Consider the following 27,283-nt stretch of genomic DNA (forward strand, 5'->3'; position numbering starts at 1 on the left):
GAATTGATTGAATTCCAAATGCCTTTCAACCCTGAGAATGTAAATGTTAGTCATGAGATAAGAGAAAAAATGGTTGAAACTCACAAGAGCAGTAATGTGGCCTCAGAGTCCATTTTAATTTACATCCATTTTTAAACGTCAGCTTTAAAACAGTTTTCAGGATTTACAATATTGTCACCTCATTGTTATCGGCTTTCAATGGAACCACATTGTCCCAGACAATCCTTTGTTTCCTCATATAATGAACCATTATTTTGTGTTGATTCTGAAACACTTTGAAAGTGCATTTTTATTCTCCCTTTCTGTTTTGCCTCCCTTTAGCTATTCACTGTATCGTTCCCAATCTGCAGGATCTGTGCTTTTCTGTTGCATTTTTTGTCACTTTTCTCTTTATTATCTCTTGCCTACTTTGGTTGAATGAGGCTTTTGTTTGGCTGCCAAGTTCTCACCCTCGGATAGAACCCGGTTCTCTATCAGATTCAGTGCTTTTTGGAGCAGCTGGCACTGATCTCAGATTCAATTCTTTTGGAACATTTATTTTTCATTTTTTTATTTTTAAAAGCTTTTACTCCATTCTTAAAATTACAAAGCTAATGCTCAGAGTGGACCGGGAAAACTCAAATCATCTTGCTTGTTCCAAAAACCAAATTCCAATTGAATCCAATTCGCAGTCGCTACAAGAAAGACAAACAGGATCCAAGCTGACAAGAAAAGGCATTGCACCCCATAATGGGCTGGATCTGACACTTGGTCAAAAGGCCGTATTATGTTAAATTCTTCTCTGAGCAACTCACGCTGACCTTCTGTCTTCCTACTCCAGACGGGATTTGCACAGTTTACTTGGACAGTCTGTATCCCATTGCAGCAAGGTCAGTATTACTTAAATCTAGAATTATAACAGCTGTTTCCCATTGAAACACTATGTTGAATTTCATTCTATTTTGATTGTTATTAGAAAAATGTGCTGCACCATTAGACTGAACTAAATCTTGCTCATTGCTCAATGCTCTGCCCCCTTGTTGGTTCCACGACGCATTCTCGTGTAATCTCTGCATTTATGAATTATAGTAAGAAGTTTAACAACACCAGGTTAAAGTCCAACAGGTTTATTTGGTAGCAAAAGCCACTAGCTTTCGGAGCCTTAAGCCCCTTCCTCAGGTGAGTGGGAATTCTGTTCACAAACAGGGCATATAAAGACACAAACTCAATTTACAGAATAATGCTGTATCATGTTGGACTTTAACAAAGAACAAAGAACAGTACAGCACAGGAAACAGGCCCTTCGGCCCTCCAAGCCTGTGCCACTCCTTGGTCCAACTAGGCCATTCGTTTGTATTCCTCCATTCCCAGACTGCTCATGTGACTATCCAGGTAAGTCTTAAACGATGCCAGCATGTCTGCCTCCACCACCCTACTTGGCAGCGCATTCCAGGCCCCCACCACTCTCTGTGTAAAAAACGTCCCTCTGATATCTGAGTTATACCTCGCCCCTCTCACCTTGAGCCCGTGACCCCTCGTGATCGTCACCTCCGACCTGGGAAAAAGCTTCCCACTGTTCACCCTATCTATACCCTTCATAATTTTGTACACCTCTATTAGGTCTCCCCTCATTCTCCGTCTTTCCAGGGAGAACAAGCCCAGTTTACCCAATCTCTCCTCCTAGCTAAGACCCTCCATACCAGGCAACATCCTGGTAAACCTTCTCTGCACTCTCTCTAAAGCCTCCACGTCCTTCTGGTAGTGCGGCGACCAGAACTGGACGCAGTACTCCAAATGTGGCCTAACCAGCGTTCTATACAGCTGCATCATCAGACTCCAGCTTTTATACTCTATACCCCGTCCTATAAAGGCAAGCATACCATATGCAAGCCTGGTGTTGTTAAACTTCTTACTGTGCTTACCCCAGTCCAACGCCGGCATCTCCACTTTATGAATTATATTAGAACTCCAACTACAGTCTTAAATCATTTTCTGTTTCTTAATTCCACTGTAAAATGTCTCCAGTGTCTCTGCTTACTTCTCCTCATATCCTTCCTGATGATTGAATTATAGAGGCTACTCACCAACACCACCGCCCCTCCACCCCCCCTTCAACCTCCAGCCTGACCTTTCTCCCTAACACTCCCGTGTATAACCTGGTCTATTTAGTTCCCAGTCATGTCTCATATCACATTCTCCAAGTTGAATTTGTGCCTGAAATTCATCCCGCTTGTTCCCTCAGTCAGCCCTCTAGTTTTTCCTTTTACTTTACTTTTCTTTCCCAATTCCTTCATTGGTAGTTTCTGTAATTTTTGGCATTTCTCTCCCTCCTTGTTCTTAGTTTAAAGTTGTATTTATGGCCCAATCATCCCTCCCTCTTGGCCTTTCATCCCAGACTGCTGGTTACCTCAGTTGGCTGGACAGTTGGTTTGTGATGCAGAGCAAAGCCAACTGCACGAGTTCAATTCCCGAACTGGCTGAGTCAGTTATTCATGAAGGGGCCCATCTTCTCAACCTTGCCCATTGCCTGAGGTGTGGTGACCTTCAGGCTAAATCACCACCAGTCAGCCCTATGGTCAGCGGTACTAAGGTGACTTTTCAGTTCAGGCGTAGCCTATCCCAGCTGAACAGTCCCTTATAATTGCACTGTCAATAACTGTACCTCCTGGAATGCAACCTCTCCTTCAACACCACTGCTTCAGACACATTCGTCCCTCTGCCAATTTGTACATTATCATTACCCGGGACATCTTGCGAAGGGATTAATGGGTCTGAGGAACTCATTTAAAAAGTAGGACCTCTTCTTAATCTTTCCTGTGTTATTGTTTCTGACCTGGAGCATAAGTGGATCCTTTCCCTTTCATTCCGGATTGTATGTTTAGTATCTTCATAGAATCTCTACAGTGCAGAAGGAGGCCATTTGGCCCATCGAGACTGCACCAACTCTCTGAAGAGCAACGTTTCCAGGCCCACACACAAGAATACAAAAATACAAGTTACAAAGTTAGAGGAGGTTAATTTTTGGTCAAATTAAGATTCAGTGATAAGAGGCAAAGATATAAAGGGGTCAATGATTGAGTTATTTGCTGTTGTCCCTGACTGAAGCAGTCACTAAAATGTAATCCTTGTTTTTTTCAACCCCTGGAAATGCCGCCTTGGAAAAATCTTCTTTCGAATTTCTCTGTCTGTTGCCCACAATCCAATTGAAGCAGAAACAGAAAATGCTGGAAAATCTCAGCAGCTCTGACAGCATCTGTGGGGGAGGATAGAGCCAACTTTTAGAGTCTGGAATAGACTTTTGTCAGAGCTCTTGACGAGCTCTTGCTCTGACGAAGGGTCATCCAGAGTTGAAACGTTGGTTCTATTCTCTCTCCACAGATGCTATCAGACCTACTGAAATTTTCCAGCATCTTCTGTTTTCTCCAAGATTGCCTTCTTGAGCATCCCCTTGGTGGCCTTGTCTTCAGCTGCTTGTGCCATTTGTTGCAGGACCTGGCACTTTGGGGCACAGGGGGTCACTCACTCCCAGTGGCTGTGAAAATGACGGCCGCCTTAAATTTTTATGCCACTGGGTCTTCCACACCGCCAAAGGAGACCTTTGTGGCATCTCGCAATCATCTGTCCACAATTGTGTGAAGGAGGTCATGGATGCCCTGTATGCCCGGGCTGGCCAGTATATTAAATTTGAGCTGAACCAGGCCCAGCAGCAAGTCTGAGCTACTGGATTTGCAGCCATTGCGGGGATGCCAAATGTGCAGGGGGCTATAGAATGCACCCACGTCACCCTCAACACCCCGGTGAAGAATCCAGGAAGATTCATGAACAGAAAGGGCTTGCATTTAATAAATGGGCAATTGCTGTGTGACCATCAGCTGAACATCATGCACATCTGCACCAGTCACCCCAGCAGCGTGCATGACAGCTTTATTCTGAGGAGCTCAGACATACTGGAGTCTTTGAGGAGGAGCCATGGGCGCAGGGAAGGACATGGGGTAATCGCTTCGGACTTGGCTGATGATGCCTGTGCAGAGGCCTGAGATTGAGGTAGAGACCTGACATAATGAGGTCCACATTGCCACCTGTTCAATAGTGGAGCAGTGCATATGGCTCCTCAAAATGCGGTTCAGGTGCCTGGACCACTCTGGCGGGGCCCTCCAATATTAACCTGATATCGCCCCGCATTGTGGTTGTGTGCTGTGCCTTGCACAGCAGCAAGGAGGAGGACATGAAGCCTGACCAGCTGGGCATCACTGGGGAGGAGGCCACCCAGCTGGAGGAGGAGGAGCAACACCACCCAGGCACTGGATGGTTAGCAGCAAGGATCAGACATGCGAGGGCGGCGAGAGAGGCCTTGATTACCATGCGCTTTGGTCACTAGGGGCAGTCCTACAATCTCCTGCAACATTGTAACACCAGAGCAGTGGGCCTGGGTACGCTGTGTGAGCGAGTTTCTGTGGCAGGCAGGAGGGTGATGAAGACTCGCTATGAGCCATTGTGATGATGCCTTGGTGCAAACTAGTCTGACTCCTACCTGAGCTCCGCATGCATGCTGGCACCTGGGCACATGTCTGGGTGGTGAGGGAGCACTAAACACCCATGCAGGACTCCTGAATGGGTGTGGTGGGGAGAAGGGGAATCTCTCGTAGGTTCTGGGGATACCATGGCAGGTGCTGCAAGTTGCCGCCAATGCATGCCACCTGCTGTAGCCAGTGAATTATTTGAGTGCCTTGATTTTTTGAGCAGCAGTGCGTTGAGGGGCCTTCCCCACTGACATCAACGTGCAGGGTCCCTCCAGCGACCTTCGGGATAAGCACATTCCTGTTCGAGGCAAGTTAGTCACAGGTGTGAGGTGAAATAACATATATTGATGCCAATAAAAGTGCCATCAAAATAAGTGAGAAGATAAAAACATGTGAACGTGAGACTTTAAACTGCCTAAATATTCAATCTAACTAGTGTTGCCCTTCACCCGTGCCATTTTAGTGCCGCCACAACTTCTTAACTTTACGTGTCCGAGCACTATGTCGCGGTGTCTCCCCAGGATGTGCATTGGAGGTGGAGGGGGCCTGCTGCCTACAGCTGCCTACCACGATGCTCTTGGTGATCGTCCTCTGGAGGGCCTGGACCTTCAGGGCCCTGGCCAGCTTCTAGGTGTCTGGGACATTTCTATGACACCTCCATCGTGCTGCCCCTCAGATGCCCCAATGTCAGGAAGGGGAGAGTCAAAAGGTGCAGCCACAGCTGCTGTCTCCTGGGTGGAAGGCCCCGGAATGGGCTGCAGCCCTTCCTCTTTCTCCGGGGCTCCTGTGAGCCTCTGGGTCACTTCATGGGATGGAGGTGCTTCTGCAGTGAGCTCCAGAAGCTCCAGTGTCACCTGGCCCTGCCAGTCCTGGAGGACCACCTATGTTCTGAGCATGGTGGCCCTCTGTGATGGCCCTCTGAGTCGGGGGCTGCCTGTCAATGGCAGCAGCAAGTGCCCTCTGTGACTGGGCCACATTCTCAAGGGCTGCTGCCAGAGCCCACTGTGTCTCAGCGCTGTCCCGCTGGGTCTCCTGCAAGCTCTTGAGTCTCTGAGCTATGGGCCACAGAACCTCAAGAAGCCTGCTGTGACTCAGCTGCGGCCCTCTGGGACTCCACTGTGGCCTGCTGTGACTCGGCCATCACTTGGAACCTGCCACTCATGGTGAGGATTCCTTGCCCCAGGCTTTCACCATGGACGCCACCCTTGCAGTGTTGGCCTGGGAACCACGCAAGACAGGCAATAGCTGGTCCGCCTGAAAGCTTTTGGACTCCTCCTGGCAGCCTCACAGTTGGTCCAGTGTGGCCGTCAGCCCCTCTTGCATTCCCTGGCTCTGTTGCTGCATCTCCAGCAGCTGAGGGTGAAGTGATTGCAGAGGCCCAGCATTGCTGAATCCTTGCCTGCAGCTGGCCCCGTGTGCCAGAGGCCTCAGATGTTCCCTCCTCCACCCGATGTACATCAGCAGATGAGTCGTGCTCACTAGAAGTGACCCAGATGCCTTGCCGCTAACTTCACCCACCGATGTGAGAATCTTTGGGATGGTGAGTTGCGAGGTGGAAGCTGATGCCAAACTGGTGCCAGCCTCGGAGGTCCCTTCATCGGCTCCCTTGGAGGAGTCTTCCGAGGGGCAGGATGGGTGGGAGCAGCAGTGGGAGATGAGATGATGCCAGATGGCCTAGGTGCGTTGGGCCCCTTCCCACAACACAGGACACAAGGGTAATGTGCAATGGAGGGAAAGGAATCTGCAACTTACTTGAGATTTCTCCAACGAGTGGAGGAATGGCAGGTGCTCACTTCTATGCTCAAGCCCGACCATGCTGCCAGCAATGGTCCGCATGGCTTCCTCTTCCGCACGCTCCAGTGACCGCTCCTCATCCTCTCCTGACGATTGTGGGCATTCTTCTCCTGTGGGGACAGGAGGAGCCATGTCAAATCTGATGGCATGAATCCTGCAGGGTTTCAGGGGGTGGCCCTCAGAGGGAAAGGGTTGTGATACTCTGGGGGGAGGGGGGGGGAGAAGGGAGGTGTTTGGAGGTCAGGGGCTGGAAGCATGCAAGGTGCTGGGGGTGTGGTTTTGCGGGGAGGTGGTGGCGAAATGCTAGATGAGGTTAAACACTCACCCTTGCTGCCCGGATTAGGTCATTCAGTTTTTTTTGCAGCATTGCTTCAGAGTTCTCCTGGCCAGTGCCCTGGCGCTAACACATGCTGCCACCGCCTCCCAGGTTGCGTTTCCATCCCTTCTCCTTGTGGTAAACCACTGTCGTGCCTTTGGCACGGTTGAGCTGTATATATTGTTGCTACTACTGTTCGTATATGAGACACTCCCTGACCCCTTTAATTCGGCTGCACCTTTAACTGGAGGCTCCGCCCTCAGGGTATAAAGGCAGATCTCCCACTAACCTGACGAAGGAGCAGCGCTCCGAAAGCTAGTGGCGTTTGCTACCAAATAAACCTGTTGGACTTTAACCTGGTGTTGTTAGACTCCTTACTGTGTTTACCCCAGTCCAACACCGGCATCTCCACATCATGTCCAGCAACCTGGCCAAATCTGCATCTGAAAAATGGGGAGTTGTCTTCCTGGAGGCCATTTCTTCCTTCACTGCCTGCCCATCTGTCTATCTTTGGGGTTTTTATGGAGCTTTCCCTTGTTAGGACAGATCAGCTGGAGGCAGTTTGGCCGTTAGAACATTCCAGTGAGTTTAATGCAGTTTGGCTTGTCACCATGGAGGGGAAGCCAAGTCAGCACTTGCAGGTGTGTTGATAGAGGATTGGGGGGGGGGGGGGAATTTGTGCCTCTGTGAAGATTGGGGGAGAGAGAGGCTCATGTCAGTCAGCCATCGGGGCCCGGGGGGGGGGGGGGGGTGATGAGGGGGCCATGTGAAAGGGGGTCCAGGAGAGGGGAAGGTGTGGGGGTAAAGGGGGTCAGTAATGTTGGGGGGCTGATCCCTGATGTTTGTTGGGGGGAGGTGGAGGCTGGCCCGGGGGGGTTTCTGTCAGGAGAGCTGACTTGTTTCCACTTTTTCTGCGCATGCAGTTAGTGGCTCTGATTGGAGCTGCAGGCTGTCTGGCACTCACTGCCTCTAGCAGCTAGAAACAGTCTAGCCCACTTTTTCAAAGTCTGAGTGTATAAAATTGAAAACTCACCAGAAAAACAGATCAGCAACTCTCCAGTTTTCATGCTAGCTGACGAAGGAGCAGCGCTCCGAAAGCTAATGGTATTTTGCTATCAAATAAACCTGTTGGACTTTAACCTGGTGTTGTTAAAACTCTTACTGATTACAGAGATAGGCAGCAATGTGATCATGGCTGGAAGCATAAAATGACAAAAAGATAGATTAAGTGATGGGAAAAATTGAATTAAATGACATGATCTCATTATATTTTAAACAGGCTTAGGAGTTACATGGTCTATGCAGATATCATGGGGATGTGGTGGTATAATGATATTGTCACTGACCTAGTAATCCAGAAACCCAGGCTAAGGGACCCGGGTTCAAATCCCACCATGACAGATGATAAAGTCTGAATTCTATTTTAAAACATATCTGGAATTGAAAGTCTAATAATGACCATTAAAACATTGTTGCAAAAATTATCAACAACTGCCATCCTTACCTTAATTCCTCCTTACCCAGTCTGACCTACATGTGACTCCAGACCAACAACAATGTGATTGACTCTTAGATGCCCTCAGTTCAAGAGCAATTAGAGATGGGCAATAAATGTTGGCCCAGCCACTGACGCCCACATCCAATGAATGAAAAAATACCAATGCTCCTACTCTTTCCCAGGCTGTTTCCGGGCTCCCACACATGGCCACTAATTAATCTGATTAACTGTAATTAAGTTTCTGAATGAATAGATGACCTGAGATGTAGATTTATTAATTCGGCTATTAGCTTTGATGTTAAATAATTGGTGGTTAATTATGATTAATTAGCTATTTATCAATTATTTGTGTCTTTAAATTCAGTTGGAATTTATTCAACTGAATTTTCCTTTGAGTCACACCTTATTGTATTGACTAATCCTTATAAAATCCTTCCTCATTTAAAGTCAAGACTAATTACTGAACATACAGAGAGATCATAGAATCATAGAAACCCTACAGTGCAGAAGGAGGCCATTCGGCCCATCGAGTCTGCACCGACCACAATCCCACCCAGGCCCTACCCCCACTTATTTACCCGCTAATACCTCTAACCTACGCATCTCAGGACTCTAAGGGGCAATTTTTAACCTGGCCAATCAACCTAACCCGCACATTGGACTGTGGGAGGAAACCGGAGCACCCGGAGGAAACCCACGCAGACACGAGGAGAATGTGCAAACTCCACACAGACAGTGACCCGAGCCGGGAATCGAACCTGGGACCCTGGAGCTGTGAAGCAGCAGTGCTAACCACTGTGCTACCGTGCCGCCCTTTATTTGGAGACTTCCAAGATATTGATCTTTATTTCTGTGTGTGATGTCACTCCTCTTTCATTGCGACATCAATGTAATTGTTACTTATTTACTATTGCTCCACATTTGGCAGCTCGTTCACTCTGTGCCAAATGCCCACACTCCCACTGCATACTCATTGCCACTCCACTTTTTAACGCTAATTTTCAAATCCCGTACCAGTGCCAGTATTGCCCCACAGCCTGGCTCAATGCCCTTATCTCTGCCAGTTGTCATATCAATGACCCCAGCTGGATTTGTGTCAGTGTCTGTAGTCAATCCATCTCAGTGCTGCTGCCCTGTCAGAATTCAAGACTCCAGTCCCATTTCCTGCCCTATCCCCAGCAGCAGCTGGATATATGCTGAGAAAATCCAAGATCCAGCTTTTACAACATGGAAAGATGCCAATTTTCAAATCTCCTCTGACCACAGGAGAGGATCCAGAGGATTGGAGGACTGCTAATGTGGTACTATTACTTAAGAAAGGAAGTAAGATAGTCACATGAGCAGCCTGGGAATGGAGGAATACAAACGATTGGTCTAGCTGGACCAAGGAGCGGCACAGGCTTGGAGGGCCGAAGGACCTGTTTCCTGTGCTGTACTGTTCTTTGTTCTTTGTAAGGAAAAACATCAGCGGTAGGGAAATTATTGAAAAAAATCTGAAAGACAGAATTAACTTCCACTTGGAGAGGCAAGGATTAATCAAGGATAGTCAGCATGGCTTTGTCAGGGGGAGATCATGTCTAACAAATTTGATTGAATTTTTCAAGGAGATGACTAGGTGTGTAGATGAGGGCAGTGCAGTTGATGTTGTCTACATGGACTTCAGTCAGGCTTTTGACAAAGTCCCGTATGGAGATTGATCAAGAAGGTAAAGGTTCGTGGGATTCAGGGCAATTTAACAAATTGGATCCACAATTGGCTTAGTGGCAGGAGGCAGAGGGTGATAGACGAATGTTGTTTTTGTGACTGGAAGTCTGTGATCCAGTATCACAGGGATTGGTGCTGGGTCCCTTACTGTTTGTACATGAATGATCTAGACGTGAACATGGGGCTATGATCAGTAAGTTCACAGATAACACAAAAATTGGTGATGTGTAAATAGTGAGGAGAAAAGCTTTAGATAGCAGGACGATAGAGACGGGCTGGTCAGATGGCCAGAACAGCGGGAAATGGAATTTAACCCTGAGAAGTGTGAGGTGATGCATTTTGGGGGGAACAAGGGAAAACACAATGAATGACAGGACACTAGGAAGTACAGAGGACCAGAGGGACCTTGGGGTGCATGTCCATAAATACCTGAAGGCAGCAGGAGAGTTCAATAAGGTGGTTAAGAAGATAAATAGGATACTTGCCTTTATTAGCTGAGGCATAGAATATAAGCACAGTAAGAAGTCTCACAACACCAAGTTAAAGTCCAATAGGTTTATTTGGTAGCACAAGCTTTTGGAGTGTCACTCCTTCTTCAGGTGCGTGAAGAGTTGTGTTCTCAAACAGGGCGTAAATAAACACAAACTCAATTTACAAGATAAGTTGGAATGCGAGTCTTTACAGGTAATCAAGTCTTAAAGGTACAGACAATGTGAGTGGAGAGAGGGTTAAGCACAGGTTAAAGAGATGTGTATTGTCTCCAGCCAGGACAGTTAGTGAGATTTTGCAAGCCCAGGCAAGTCGTGGGGGTTACAGATAGTGTGACATGAACCCAAGATCCCGGTTAAGGCCATCCTCATGTGTGTGGAACTTGGCTATCAGTCTCTGCTCAGCGATTCTGCGTTGTCGTGTGTCATAAAGGCCGCCTTGGAGAACGCTTACCCGAAGATCAGAGGCTGAATGCCCGTGACTGCTGAAGTGTTCCCTGACAGGAAGAGAACACTCCTGCCTGGTGATTATCGAGCAGTATTCATTCATCCATTGTCGTAGCGTCTGCATAGTCTCCCCAATATACCATGCCTCGGGTCATCCTTTCCTGCAGCGTATCAGGTCGACAATGTTGGCCGAGTCGCAAGAGTATGTACCGTGTACCTGGTGTTCTCACGTGAGATGATGGCATCCGTGTCAATGATCCGGCACGTCTTGCAGAGGTTGCTGTGGCAGGGTTGTGTGGTGTCGTGGTCACTGTTCTCCTGAAGACTGGGTAGTTTGCTGGTACAATGGTCTGTTTGAGGTTGTGCGGTTGTTTGAAGGCAAGAAGTAGGGGTGTGGGGATGGCCTTGGCGAGATGTTCGTTTTCATCGATGACATGTTGAAGGCTCCGGAGGAGATGTCGTAGCTTCTCCGCTCCGGGTAAGTACTGGACGACGATGGGTACTCTGTCCACCGTGTCCTGTGTTTGTCTTCTGAGGAGGTCGGTGTGGTTTTTTGCTGTGGCATGTTGGAACTGTCGATCAATGAGTCGAGCATCATATCCCATTCTGACGAGGGCGCCTTTCAGCATCTGTACGTGTCTGTTGTGTTCCTCCTCATCTGAGTAGATCCTGTGTATACGGAGGGCTTGTCCGTAGGGGATGGCTTCTTTAACGTGTTTAGGGTGGAAGCTGGAGAAGTGGAGCATCGTGAGGTTATCTGTGGGCTTGCGGTACAGTGAAGTGCTGAGGTGACCGTCCTTGATGGAGATGCGTGTGTCCAAGAATGCAACTGATTCCGGAGAGTAGTCCATGGTGAGTCTGATGGTGGGATGGAACTTGTTGATGTCATCACACAGTTGTTTCAATGATTGTTCACCATGAGTCCAAAGGAAGAGAATGTCATCGGCGGCCTTCATGACACACGACAATGCAGAGTCGCTGAGCAGAGACTGATAGCCAAGTTCCGCACACATGAGGACGGCCTCAACCGGGATCTTGGGTTCATGTCACACTATCTGAAACCCCCACGACTTACCTGGGCTTGCAAAATCTCACTAACTGTCCTGACTGGAGACAATACACATCTCTTTAACTTGTGCTTAACCCTCTCTCCACTCACATTGTCTGTACCTTTAAGATTTGATTACCTGTAAAGACTCGCATTCCAAACGTTATCTTGTAAATTGAGTTTGTGTCTTTATATACCCTGTTTGTGAACACAACTCCTCACTCACCTGAAGAAGGTGTGACACTCCAAAAGCTTGTGCTATCAAATAAACCTGTTGGACTTTAACCTGGTGTTGTGAGACTTCTTACTGTGCTTACCCCAGTCCAACGCCGGCATCTCCACATCATAGAATATAAGAGCAGGGAGGTTATGATGGAGCTGTATAAAACGCTTGTTGCCTCAGCTAGAATGCTGTGTGCAGCTCTGGTCGCCACACTAGGGAGGAAGTGATTGCATTAGAAAGGGTGCAGAGCAGATTCACCAGGATGTTGCCTGGGCTGGAGCGTTTCACCTATGAAGAGAGGCTGGATAGACTGGGGTTGTTCTCTGAGCAGAGAAGGCTGAGGGAGAGCTCACTGAGGTGTACAAATTATGAGGGACACAGACAAGGTTAATAGGAAGAAACTTTTCCCCTTAGTAGAGGGGGGTCAATAACCAGGGGGTATAGATTTAAGGTCAGGAACAGGAGGTTTAGAGGGGATTTGAGGAATAACCTTTTCACCCAGAGGGTGGTGGGAATCTGGAACTCTCTGCCTGAAAGGTTGGTAGAGGCGAGAGCCCTCACAACATTTAAATGAGCACTTGAAATGTCATAGCATACAAGGCGTCGACCAAGTGCTGGAAAATGGGATTGGAATAGATAGGTGTTTGGCGTAAACATGATGGGCCAAAGGGCCTCTTCCTATGACTGCATTTATCAGATTGACCAGCTGTCAGCTTACAGACAGATACCTGCAAGTAAGTTGGAATGTAGTCAACAGGTTATCCAGTTTATGTACAAAACAGAAGATAACTGGGAATGATATACAGTACAGGTTGGAATCTAACCAAGGGGTTTGGCCTGGTTTAAACATGGGATAACTGATACCTGGGTTTGAGTTACAAGCTAAAATCTAACCAAAGATATTGAGTAGTTTATATGTAGAATGTCAAAAACATTGGAGTGGTTTACAGGCTGGAATTGAATTGAGGAAGGTGATTGGTTTATGTCTAAACTAAAAGACACAGGAGTGAGATGCAGCCTTTAATCTAACTGAGGGGATCTATTCACTGACAAGATGTCAGATACCCAGCAGCCAATCAAAGGCTGAAATCTAATCGACAAGTTCCACTGATTCCTAATGAGACTGGGAGTGAGTTAAAGGCTGGAATCTGATCGAGGAGATTGTGGATATTTATCGGGAGTGAAATACAGGCTGGAACCTGTCCGGGGGGCGGCAGAGGGGTGGAACTCAGGTGGTTTACATTGATGTGGAGATGCCGGCGTTGGACTGGGGTAAACACAGTAAGAAATTTAACAACACCAGGTTAAAGTCCAACAGGTTTATTTGGTAGCAAAAGCCACACTAGCTTTCGGAGCTGCAAGCCCCTTCTTCAGGTGAGTGGGAATTCACAGAATTCCCACTCACCTGAAGAAGGGGCTTGCAGCTCCGAAAGCTAGTGTGGCTTTTGCTACCAAATAAACCTGTTGGACTTTAACCTGGTTTACATTGAGACAGACAGACTGCCGGGTGACTGGAACCTAATCGAGAGATTCAGAAATTTCATATTGAAAGGGTTGAGTGTTAGTTTGGTTTATTTCTGAAAGATTTGATAAAGCCGTATAGAAATCCCAGTCATAACACCAGAAGGACTGAATCTAGAATGTTTTCAAACAATTCCCAGCCTCAGGCTCACCTCAACTTCATAAACCACCTCCCCATTTCAATCCCTGCATGTCTGATTCATAGTCCCCTGCACCCAATCAACACCAGAACCTCCAACTAGTTTGCCCATCTTACTTGTAGCCCAGAATGGACAGGGGAGTCTTGTGGTGCAGTGGGTAGTGTGCTTGTCTCTAAGCCAGGAGCTCCAGGTTCGAATTCCACCTCAGGATTTGATGGACAAGGAAGGTGCATTCATAATGTGGCCAAACGGATTGAGTATCAACCTGCAAAGTCCTTCCAAACACACCAATGGCTGGCAGTAACACTCCTGGTCAGCCACACTTGTGGAGTGGTGCCCCTCAAGATATAAGCTTCTGCTGACCTGTTCCAGGTTAAAAACTTGCTATGGGAACAAATGAAAGTCTGTCTTGTTCATCACTCTGTGTGGGACAGGAGTCATCCCTCCATCCTCCTTGTCATCCCTTCATCCCCTCTATCATCCCTCCATCCTCTCAGTCTCCTCCCCCGCTGCACCGAGGAAACAAAGACTTTCTCACTCAGCAGTCTGGTCACCATTGGTCCCATGGCAGACTAACTGATCTTTCGTCTGATGCTCTCTGTGGGGTCACCTGCTGTTTGGAAAGAACTTTTTTGCTGTAGATACTGAAGTAATGGCAGCACAGGCAGTGTGCCAGGCCTATGGGGAAGTGGGGACATTAAGACTGCCTCAGTTTATCACATCTGCTGCAAAGCCTCTTCCTTGGGACATATCAGCTCAGAAATTGTTGAGGCAAAGAGTTAGAGACACGAAAAAGGGATTGCCCATGAGGAATTCCTGGACAGCTTAGTCCAAATCATTAGAGAAGAACATAAGGTGCAGGAGGTGGAAGTGTGACTGGCAGTCAGCCGAGACCAAGAGGAGCCCATGCAAGAGGTCCCACCTCGATGTGATGTACCTCGACTTTCCAAATCTCTTTAGCAAAGAGGTTACAAAGTGGATTCTTGACAAAGGTCAAGGCATATGGAATCAGGAAACAAGTAGCAGGAGAGCTAGCAAGCTGGCTGCAAAATACAATACAGAGAGAAAAGGGTTAACATAACTTACCTACATTGCTGGGATGTGGGAAATAGTCTTCTGCAGAGAGTGGTGGAGAGATCACTGCTCTTTACCATGTAGACCAATGGCGAGGATTCAGGTGTCTGAAGCACAATTTCAACATTTGCTGAGGAAATCACACCAGGCAAGTGCCTCACCTGGCAGGTACTACACCGTAAGAAGTCTCACAACACCAGGTTAAAGTCCAACAGGTTTATTTGGTAGCAAAATCCACTACCTTTTGGAGCGCTGCTCTTTCGTCAGGTAAGTGGAGTTCTGTTCACAAACAGGGCATATAAAGACACAAACTAAATTTACAAAATAATGTTTGGAATGAGAATCTTTATAGGTAATCAAGTCTCAAAGGTGCAGACAATGTGAGTGGAGAGGGCGTTAAGCTCAGGTTGAAGAGATGTGTATTGTCTCCAGACAGGACAGTTAGTGAGATTTTGCAAGCCCAGGCAAGTCGTGGGGGTTACAGATAGTGTGACATGAACCCAAGATCAATTGTGTCTTTATATGCCCTGTTTGTGAACAGAACTCCCACTTACCTGAGGAAGGAGCAGCGCTCCAAAAGCTAGTGGATTTTGCTACCAAATAAACCTGTTGGTATTTAGCCTGGTGTTGTGAGACTTCTTACTGTGTTTACCCCAGTCCAACGCCAGCGTCTCCACATCAGGTACGACACCGGGCAGGCGTTGCACCGAGCAGGCGCCTTCCCGGGCAGGTACCATGCTGGGCAGGCGCCGCACCAGGCAAGTACAGTTAATACTAATGGATACTGCCATTGAATATAGGAAAACATTCAACTTGCAGAATGGGCATATCAACAGTGTCTAAGTGGGGTAGGGAAATCAATGGCTCAAGGAGTACAAATACACAGAGCACTGAAGGGATGGGCACAGGCTAATAAGACCATAAAATAGCAAACAAAACCCTGGGTTTTATTTCCAGAGAGATAGAATAGAAAAATGCTAAACTTGTAAACAATCTGTCAGAACACGCTTTAACAGCCCTCCTCTTAGTTCCCCCTCCCTCCTCTCGGTCTCCTTGCTTGTTACAGCAATGACACACACAACAATAAAAAGCCATCCATTTCTCCTTGACATTCAATGGCATTACCATCTCTGAAGCCCTCACAATCAACATCCTGGGGTTACCATTGACCAGAAGCTGAACTGGACCCAGCCATATAAATACTGTGGCAACAGCAGCAAGTCAGTGAGTAGCTCACCTCCTGACTTCCCAAAGCCTGTCCACAGGTCAGGAGTGTAATGGAATGCTCTCCATTTGCCCTGATGGGTGCAGCTCCAACAACACTCAAGAAGCTCAACACCATCCATGTCAATACATCTGGCTTGATTGGCACCTCATCCACCATTTTAAACATTCACTCCTTCCACTAATGATGCAGAGTGCCAACAATGTGTACCATATTGTTATATATTAAAGTAGTTGCATGATTGCTTTAAGAGCTGATCACATGATTTGATGGTGCTATCATTAGGATGCTACACATGTTTTACTAGCTATTTATCCTCTTTAAAGGCCAGAGCTCCTGAAATAGATCTGTTGTTACTTTGACTATGCGTGCAAACCACAGCCTTTTCTTTTTGTATAAAACCCACAACACCTAACATAGTAAGGACATTAGGAGAAGAAAATTTGCAACAAGTCAGGATTTTGTTTCATCAAGAAAAGATCCTAACTAGAAGAAGCAACATTATGGGTCCTCATCTTTGAATATTAGAAGGCTGGGGAGAAGCAACAACAGAGATTGAACTGCCAGTCACAAAGACAAGTAAGAAAAAAGGATATTTTTTCTGATTAGAGAAGGGTGAGGTTCCAAGCAGTATCCAGCACGTTTCAAAAGAAGGTTGCTTTACTATACAGCTAGGATTGTTTGAAAAAGAAACACTCAATTCAACGGTCTCCAGGATGAAAAGGGGAGTACTGGGAAAACAGTAAATAAAAAATATACTGAACAGTCCCAAATCACTAGTACCTGCAAGAGAAATGGTGAGTCAATTAGGCGCCATGGGTCCCTTTGATTAAGAAAATGGATCATGGAGTCCCTATGATGAACAATATCAGTACTTTGTACAAGCGAATAAAATTGCCAATAAGTTGCTTGCACCAGCTTTTCTCAGTCCATTAGGAAGCAAAACCTTCAATTTGTTCCAGAACTTGGTTCATGCAGCAAAGCTGACAATGATTTGACAAAAATCCTTGAAGAGCTTTACTCTCCAAAGCCACTGATCGTCATGTTTCACCAAGGGAAGCAAGTGGATGGCAGAAGCATTGCTTAGTTTGTGGCAACCTTAAAACGCTGGCACAGCATTGTGAATTTGTTGATTCATTAGAAGGTACTCATCAAGATTGTCTAGCTTGTAGACTTCAAAATGAGGCTGTCCAAAGAAGGTTGCTTACTAAACATGCTTTGACTTTAAAGACGGCAGTAGAAATCGCAGTGTCACTGGAACTGGCTGCTAAAGAGGCTTCACAATTTGCAGGGTTGACAAGTTGGGGACTGCCCCCAAGAAGTTAAAACAGCAACAACATGTCACAGATGTACCAAAATGGGCCATTCAGTGAATGCAAGGATAGTCAACGCAAGAATTGTGACAAAATGGGATACATTGCAAATGCTTGTTGGACAAGACCAGCTTCCCTTGAGAAGAATATTCAGAAGAAGAACCTGGATGCCTTCAAGAACAAGTTGCATTCTACAAAAAAAAATGCAACATGGAAGAAAAGAATCATGACTGTGAAGAACAGAATGTCTGCAAATATGATGAGCTCCAACTGAATATCTTATCCATACAGGGACATAGATTCTGGGTGATTCTGAAATTAGTAATAACAGACAGTACAGTCAGCGGGAATGTGGTAGTGATGGAGTCAGTACAGTAAGCGGGAATGTGGCAGTGATAGTGTCAGTACAGTCAGCGGGAATGTGATTGTGATGGGGTCAGTACAGTCAGGAGGAATGTGGCAGTGATAGTGTCAGTACAGTCAGCGGGAATGTGGCAGTGATAGTGTCAGTACAGTCAGCGGGAATGTGATTGTGATGGGGGCAGTACAGTCAGCGGGAATGTGGTAGTGATAGTGTCAGTACGGTCAGCGGGAATGTGGTAGTGATAGTGTCAGTACAGTCAGCGGGAATGTGATTGTGATGGGGACAGCACAGTCAGTGGGAATGTGGTAGTGATGGGGACAGTAAAGTCAGTGGGAATGCGGTAGTGATGGGGACAGCACAGTCAGCGGGAATGTGGTAGTGATAGTGTCAGTACAGTCAGCGGGAATGTGGTAGTGATGGGTCAGTACAGTCAGCGGGAATGTGGTAGTGATGTGGACAGTACAGTCAGCGGGAATGTGGTAATGATGGGGACAGTACAGTCAGCGGGAATGTGGTAGTGATGGGGACAGTACAGTCAGTGGGAATGTGATTGTGATGGGGACAGCACAGTCAGTGGGAATGTGGTAATGATGGGGACAGTACAGTCAGCGGGAATGTGGTAATGATGGGGACAGTACAGTCAGCGGGAATGTGGTAGTGATGGGGACAGTACAGTCAGTGGGAACGTGGTAGTGATGGGGACAGTACAGTCAGTGGGAATGTGGTAGTGATGGGGACAGCACAGTCAGTGGGAATGTGGTAGTGATGGGGACAGCACAGTCAGTGGGAATGTGGTAGTAATGGGGACAGTAAAGTCAGTGGGAATGTGGTAATGATGGGGACAATACAGTCAGTGGGAATGTGGTAGTGATGGGGACAGTACAGTCAGTGGGAATGTGGTAGTGATGGGGACAGTACAGTCAGTGGGAATGTGGTAGTGATGGGGACAGTAAAGTCAGTGGGAATGTGGTAGTGATGGGGACAGTACAGTCAGTGGGAATGTGGTAATGATGGGGACAGTACAGTCAGTGGGAATGTGGTAGTGATGGGGATAGTACAGTCAGTGGGAACGTGGTAGTGATGGGGACAGCACAGTCAGTGGGAATGTGGTAGTGATGGGGACAGTACAGTCAGTGGGAATGTGGTAGTAATGGGGACAGTAAAGTCAGTGGGAATGTGGTAATGATGGGGACAATACAGTCAGTGGGAATGTGGTAGTGATGGGGACAGTACAGTCAGTGGGAATGTGGTAGTGATGGGGACAGTACAGTCAGTGGGAATGTGGTAGTGATGGGGACAGTATAGTCAGTGGGAATGTGGTAGTGATGGGGACAGTACAGTCAGTGGGAATGTGGTAATGATGGGGACAGTACAGTCAGTGGGAATGTGGTAGTGATGGGGACAGTACAGTCAGTGGGAATGTGGTAATGATGGGTCAGTACAGTCAGCGGGAATGTGGTAGTGATGGGTCAGTACAGTCAGCGGGAATGTGGTAGTGATGGGTCAGTACAGTCAGCGGGAATGTGGTAGTGATGAGGACAGTACAGTCAGTGGGAATGTGGTAGTGATGGGGACAGTACAGTCAGTGGGAATGTGGTAATGATGGGGACAGTACAGTCAGTGGGAATGTGGTAGTGATGGGGACAGTACAGTCAGTGGGAATGTGGTAATGATGGGGACAGTACAGTCAGTGGGAATGTGGTAATGATGGGGACAGTACAGTCAGTGGGAATGTGGTAATGATGGGTCAGTACAGTCAGCGGGAATGTGGTAGTGATGGGTCAGTACAGTCAGCGGGAATGTGGTAGTGATGGGTCAGTACAGTCAGCGGGAATGTGGTAGTGATGAGGACAGTACAGTCAGTGGGAATGTGGTAGTGATGGGGACAGTACAGTCAGTGGGAATGTGGTAATGATGGGGACAGTACAGTCAGTGGGAATGTGGTAGTGATGGGGACAGTAAAGTCAGTGGGTAAATAATGTTGTCTGCAGCCAAGAGTGGGAACTCTCTACTGTTGTCTTCCCAGTGCCAGGCTTTTTAAAAATTCACATCATGGGATGTGGGTTTTGCTGCTGAGCCAGTGTTTATTGCCCATTCCTAATTGCCCTTAATCTGAGTGACTTGCCATGCCATTCCTGAGGGATGGTTGGGAGTTTAATACAACATTGCTGTGGCTCTGGAGTCATAGAAGACCATAAGACATAGGAGCAGAATTAGGCCACTCGGCCCATCGAGTCTGTTCCGCTATTCAATCATGGTTGATATTTTTCTCATTCTCACTATTCTGTCTTTTCCCCATAACCCCTGATCCCCTTATTAATCAAGAACCTATCTATCTCTGTCTTAAAGACACTCAATGACCTGGCCTCCACAGCCTTCTGCGGCAAAGAGTTCCACAGATTCACCACTCTCTGGCTGAAGAAATTCCTCCTCATCTCTGTTTTAACGGATCGTCCCTTTAGCCTGAGGTTGTGCCCTCTGGTTCTAGTTTTTCCATAAAGCCGCCATAGAGGGATTTACGGCCATGACTAACAGGCCTGCTGATTCTCACTCCAGATTTTTATTGAATTGAAGTTTCACCAGCTGCTGTGGCAGAATTCAATCCTCGCGACTGGCGAAGAATTGGGAGCGCGAGTTGCCTTGGGTCACCTGAAAAAGACCGACGGAGGTCAAATTTGGAATGGGATTGTGGTGAGAGAACTGAGGGTGCAAATTCTAACGCAGGAGCTGAAGGATAACTTCTGGATTAAGCCAATGTGCAAATTGGCATCGGGGCAAACAGATTATAGGTTTAAGTAAAGAGTCGTGGGATATCGGAATTTCAATTAATTGGATCAAAGGCACCAGAACCGAGGAGAGAAGTAGTTGTTCTGTTAGAATTAACCCTTCTTAAACTGACCTGAGACCTGAATATCCGGGGCAGGATAATGGGTATTAAGCTAAAATGGGGAAACAGGATTCAGATAAGGAGATGTTTAAAACAGATGAGGTATCCGAGTAAAATTAAGTAGATTGTATCACCAAGGGGCAGAATTCAGCAGTGAGAAGATAAGGCATTTGCAACAAAGGCTACATCGGGGAAAAACAGTCAAAATTGGAAGGAACTATATCTGAATTGACAAAGTCATCATAAGAACAATGATGTTACAGCAACATGAAGGTGAATGGATTTGATCAGGTATCTGATTATAGGTGAAGTGGAAATGTTGCTAAAAACAGCACAAATAACCTGAGGGCTGAGAGTGCTTCTGTAATAGATGGAGGGCGACTCAATGCAGCTTGAATCAACAATAGGCTTTACTGCCAACTAAAGAATAAAGTCTGTACAGCAAGATCAGTCTAGAGTACAATGTGACTGTTCTACTCAACTCCCTGGCTCCAGCTCCCAGTCCCTCCTCAACCCGTGCTCTGCCCCCTCCTCTGATTGGCTCAACTTCCTGCTGGAGTGATCCATAGGGTCCCCGCTAGTCACATGGCCCTTGGGAAACGCCTACCCCGCCCCAAAAGGCCAGGCTACTACAATTTCAAAACCAGCAAAGGACTATTAAAGAGGAAAAATCTAAAGTAGGTCAGTAAATTAGCAGGAAATGTGCAAATAGATTTTAACAGCTTCTACAAGTATTAAGAAGAGAACGTGAAAAGTAAATGTGAGCCTATCAAGAGTCAGGCAGGAGAAATTATAATGAGGAATGGAGGAGGTGTTAAAAAATTACTTAATGCTTATCTTCTTAGTAGAGGATACAAAGAACATTCTATAAATTGTGGGTAACAAAAGGCTGCCTTTTCCCGGGGCCGATGGTAGTTATGATGTGGAGATGCCGGCGTTGGACTGGGGTAAACACAGTAAGAAGTTTAACAACACCAGGTTAAAGTCCAACAGGTTTATTTGGTAGCCATATAAATATAAATGCTAGTTCCATTGGGGCGGCACGGTAGCACAGTGGTTAGCACTGCTGCTTCACAGCTCCAGGGTCCCGGGTTCGATTCCCGGCTCGGGTCACTGTCTGTGTGGAGTTTGCACATTCTCCTCGTGTTTGCGTGGGTTTCCTCCGGGTGCTCCGGTTTCCTCCCATAGTCCAAAGATGTGTGGGTTAGGTTGATTGGCCAGGTTAAAAATTGCCCCTTAGTGTCCTGAGATGCGTAGATTAGTGGGTAAAATATGTGGGGGTAGGGCCTGGGTGGGATTGTGGTCGGTGCAGACTCGATGGGCCGAATGGCCTCCTTCTGCACTGTAGGGATTCAATTCTATTCTAAGTCTAACAACACCAGGTTAAAGTCCAACAGATTTATTTGGTAGCAAAAGCCACAAGCTTTCGGAACAGGCTGTTCCTTCGTCAGGTGTCTGTGACAATAGGTTGTGAAATGAACTCCCATCCACCTGACGAAGGAACAGCCTGTTCCGAAGGCTAGTGGCTTTTGCTACCAAATAAACCTGTTGGACTTTAACCTGGTGTTGTTAGACTTCTTACTGTGTTTTCCCGGGGCAAACACAGTAAGAAGTTTAACAACACCAGCTTCTTACTGTGTTTACCCCAGTCCAACGCCGGCATCTCCACATCATGACTACCATTTTCCCGGGGCCCCAGGGTTGTGCTCCTGAGCCTGGATTTTCTGGTATGGGATTGGCCCTTATCTTCCAGAATGCAGCCGCCTGATTGGCTGTGTCTACCTTCAATGAGTTCCATTGCATTGTCCACAAATGAGCTGACTTCCCGTGGTTATATTCAGACATTTCTGTTCATCACAAGTGCAAGTAAACTGTCCTTTATTAACCCGGCAATGTTGAGGGACACACTGCGTCTGTACGCAGGAATCATTCTTAGGGACCAAAGCATAGGCACATCCCCATCCCTGCCCCGTAAAACAAAGCGGATAGCTTGCAGTATCTGAACAAGCTTTTCCTCCCACCTGTTGGAACCCCCTGCACGCAGGATCTGTGGGGTTTACAAGTCCCACACATCTCCCCTGTATATCTCTTTTATATTTGCCAATTTGTCCCTTACAGGGTGTATCTGATGTATCTACAATATATAAGTCATGAGGGGTCCACCCAGGGGTGGCTACAAATAGGGCTTCTACCAATTGTGCTAACGGGTAACATACAGTTCGATTCCCGTGTAAATGTATGTGAGCTTTGTAAAACAAGTTATCCTCCAATCCAGTTAAATTTACAGTCGCGACAACGCAAAGTAGTACAGATACATATGAGATTACATACATATTCACAACGATCAAATATCAAACCTAACACTATAATTCATATAATCTTAACAAGTTATATTATCTATTAACCCGCACGCGCCAGTTGTTCTTGCTTGCAGTCTTTGCCTGTGTTGAGGAAAGCAGTTCTGTTAGTTCATTAATTCAGTTACTCATTTGTTCCCTTGTGTAATTTTATCTGTGTCCAATGCTTCCAGACACCTTTCCCTCTTATGTCTATACAGGCACAGGTGTCTCCACTATTTATAACTTCATAGGGCCCATTCCATTTTGGTGCAATCCCTGGTTTGTCAGGTAGTGTTTTCACTAGGATGCAACTTCCCGCTGTTGGGATGTCAGGGAGCATTTCAAGCTCTCTCTCTGCGTCTCTTATTTCCAGATTGTCTTTTACCAATTTGCGCATCCCTTTGAGTTGGGTGCTTAGTTCTAAAACATATCTCCTGATTTTATCTTTTAATGGACCTACATCGGTCGCACCTGTTATGATGCTTTCGGATAATTGCATCGCCCGTCCTGTCATTAGCTCATAAGGGGTTAATCCGGTGGTCCGGTTTGTGGTAGCCCTTAATCTCATTAGTATAGTGGGCAATACCTCTGTCCACATTTTTCCCGATGTTTGTATGGCTTTAGCTAGTGCATTCTTAAGTGTTCTATTCATACGTTCCACCATTCCAGAACTCTGTAGGTGGTAAGGGATGTGAAATTTTTGTTTTATCCCCATTATTTGGCATACTGTTTTTACCACCTTTCCAGTGAAGTGCGTCCCTTGGTCCGAATCGATTTGTAGGGGTACTCCCCATCTAGGGATTACCTCTTCTGCCAATATCCTAGCCACCGTGGTAGCAGTACAATTTGTAGTAGGGAACGCTTCTACCCACCTGGTGAACTGGTCTATAATAACCAGACAATAAGTTTTGCCATGGGATTGTGGTAGTGGCCCTGTGAAATCTATTTGCAGATGTTCCCAGGGTCCCTTTAGTCTCGGCTGGTGTCCCATTTTAATTTTCATGGGTCTACCAGGGTTGTGTTGCGCGCACGTCACGCATCGGTGACAGTGTCGGGCTATGTCTCTTCCCATTCCTTTCCACCACCATTCCTTTCCTATATTAGTTATCATGGCCTCTCTACCTGTATGTGAGAGTCCATGGTGTAGTTCCAAAAGGGTGTTTTTCATGCACTCTGGTGCTATTACCTTATCTTCCCGTCTCCGAATGTTATCAGTCCCTTTGACTGCTCCCTGTGCTTCCCATTTCTCCTTTTCCTCTTTTGAGATATCCTCATGTAAGTCCCGAATATCTATTTCGTCACCTGTCTGTTCTGTTGCTGCTATTGGCAGCTTGCCAATTGTCTCCTGTCCTAAGGTTAACTGTGCTGCCCTGTCTGCGGCTTGGTTCCCTTTGAAATTTAACCAGTCCGGGTTATCTCTTCCTGGCTCTTTCTGGTGCGCTTTAATTTTGATTACTGCGGCTTCTCTAGGTTTCTCGCTAGCTCTCAACAATGCCTCAATTCTTTGCTGGTGCTTAATAGGGGTCCCTCCCGTGGTTATCAACCCTCTTCTTCCCCATGCTGTCATGTAGTCATGTATGACTCCGAATGCATAGCGACTGTCTGTATAGATGTTCACCGTTTTACCTCCAGATAACTCTAGTGCCTGTGTGAGTGCCACTTGTTCTACCACTTGCACGGATAGACCTCCATCAATCCTTCCTGACCTTACTGTCTCTAATTTGTCATTCACTACTGCCCACCCTGTCCGGGGTGATCCTTCCACATATTTGCGTGACCCATCCACAAAAAGGGTCTCCTCAGCTGTTATTAAGGGTATATCCTTTATCTTACCCTCTCCTTTGTCCATATCTATATCCTCACAATTGTGTGGCTCTCCTTTGTCTAAAATCCCTTCTGCTGGGTTATTCCCTGTATTCCTTATTATTATCATGGACTTGCTTGGAGGTAGGAGGACAGCTTCCCACTTAGCCCTTCTCATGTTTGAGACTGATCTTAGTTTTCCCGTGTTCAACATTTCCACCAAGGTGTGTTTGTTGTGAAGGATTATATTCCCTGTCATGATTACTGGCTCGCTAACCTTTACGGTCCAGGCGGCGCAATCCAAGGCGGCGATGCAGCTTGGCAGTCCGGTGACTACCGGCCCTTCTGCGGTGGAATAATACCCTATGGGTCTCTTTCTGTCGCCATGGTCCTGTGTTACCATGGCGGAATAGAACCCTCCCTCATTGCTACAATGGATATGAAAGTCCTTATTAGAATCGGGTAATCCTAGTCCAGAGGCTGATATCAGTTCTGTTTTTAGTTTATTGGAAGCCTCTTCCTGCTCGGGTCCCCATTCTACGGGATCTAAAGCTGGTTTTCCCCCTTTGACTAGTCTTTGTATGGGTTCTGCTAATTTTGCGAACTCTGGGATGAAACTCCGGCTATAGTTGAATAGTCCTAGCACCTTTCTGACCCCTCTTACGGTGATGGGTCGCGGCATTTGTTGTACTGCCTCCTTTTGGTCCGTTGGCATTTCTTTAAGTCCTTGGGATATAAGGTGTCCTAGGTATAGGACCTGTGTTTTCCCAATTTGTGCCTTTTTGGGGCTCACCTTTAACCCTGTGGTTTTTAATTCATTCAGTACTAAATATAAGGCTTCTTGATGTCCTGACTTGGACTCCGAAGCTACCAGGATATCGTCTACATATTGTAGGACCGTACTACCCTCTGGCAGTTCTACTCTGTTCAGGGTGTCACTCATTGCTCGATGGAATATAGTGGGGCTGTTGTGGAATCCCTGTGGTAAACGAGTCCAAGTGTACTGTCTGTCTCCCACTGTAAAGGCAAATTTGTCTTGGGATTCGGGATCCAATGGTAAGGACCAGAATACGTTGGCTATGTCCAATACTGTGAATATTTTGTGCTCCTGTGACAGTCCATTCAGGATTGTCGAAGGGCTTGCTACAATGGGGTGCAACTTGGACGTGACTTTATTGAGTCCGGTGTAATCTATCGTGAGCCTATAGCTTCCGTCAGGCTTGCTCACTGGCCATGTTGGGGAGTTAGTGGTGCTTGTGGTTTCTCTCAGAATCCCCCTTTCCACTAATCCTTTGACTATCTCCACTACAGCTTTCTCTGCCTCTGGTTTGATTGGGTATTGTCGGTGTGGCTTATGCTCCGGTCCTGGTACCTTTATTGGGTCCGTTATAGTCAAACTGGTATCTAACTTTGTTTTAGCCCATACTCCGGGGATGGAAGCACAGATGGCTCCGAACCCTCCTGTCTCTAATTCCCAATTTCTGGTGGTGACTGTGGCCACCTTAATGGTTTCGAGGTGACTTGTAAGTTTCCCTATTCTAGTTTTCCGACCGTCCTGTCTTGGCCAGATTAATTCTCCCTTTCCACAGTCTATCAGAATCTCATATTCTTTCATCAGATCATTTCCCATTATTGTACCCTCGTTATTTTTGCACACATAAAACCTCATTGGTATATACAGATTATTTATCTCTACTAACGTGGCCTTGCTCAGGTAGGCGGGTGTTTTGTTCCCTCCTATCCCGGTCATGTAAATCATTTTATTTGTAGTGGGTAAGGGTAGGTTGGTGACAGATATGGATGCTCCTGTGTCCACCAGCATCTCACATTGCCTGCCCCCTACTAGTCCTGACACGTAAATCCTTCCCTCCTTCTTACCCTTGTGAATGGGGGCTGCAGACCATCAATCTTGCTGACCCCAGAGGTCCTTTGGTTCCTCCGGTTCTGCTATGGTCATGGATCAGGTCGGGGATCTCCCATGCTTATTCCAACACACTACTTCTGTGTGTCCATATTTATTACAGTGGCTGCAATGTTTCCCACTGTTCCCAAATCTGTTCCCTTTCCATGGGGCCCCGCAATCCCTCGCAAAGTGCCCTTGACGGCCACAATTGTGGCAAGTCAGTTTAGACTTTGTTCCATTCCCGTTACTGTAAGCTGCTACTCTTTCTAGCCTTGTTCTTGCCTGGGATTTCTCTTCTCCCGGTACACCGCTAGCCCACTCTACCAACTCATCGTAATCTTGGGACATGATCACTCCCATTTTTAGGATGACCTGGTGAGCGCTAGAGAATCCATCTTTAAAAGCCTGGATGAACGCTCGATCTCCTCGACCTGGGTTTCCTTGTCCTGAGCACTCTTGATATACCTGGAACAATCGTTCCCCGTATTCAGAGGCTCCTTCCCCTTTTAACTGTATGGTTGTGGTAATTCTGCTCCAGTTAGTGGGAGCATTCCCTAATACCCTCTGAATCTCTGCTTTAAACTGGGTGAAGGGTGCCTGTTGGGCATCTATCTCTGATGTTAGGGCGACTGCATGTGTCCACTGTCTCCCATTATAATCCTGTGCTGGAGGAGCGGCGGGTCCACCTGCTACCTGC

The 27,283-nt window shown here is 46.8% G+C and overlaps 1 protein-coding gene across 1 annotated transcript in view; it reads left to right on the plus strand.

The window, feature by feature from the left end:
* Positions 1-769: 769 nt before the first annotated feature.
* tor4aa (torsin family 4, member Aa) overlaps positions 770-27,283 on the plus strand; it is a 56,484-nt gene continuing 29,970 nt past the window's right edge. The window contains exon 1 of the mRNA XM_078204688.1: positions 770-869. The gene's annotated coding sequence lies outside the window, so the exon portion shown is untranslated. The remainder of the gene's footprint in view (positions 870-27,283) is intronic.

Source organism: Mustelus asterias, unplaced genomic scaffold (assembly GCF_964213995.1).
Source record: "Mustelus asterias unplaced genomic scaffold, sMusAst1.hap1.1 HAP1_SCAFFOLD_427, whole genome shotgun sequence".
NCBI classification, from domain to species: domain Eukaryota; kingdom Metazoa; phylum Chordata; class Chondrichthyes; order Carcharhiniformes; family Triakidae; genus Mustelus; species Mustelus asterias.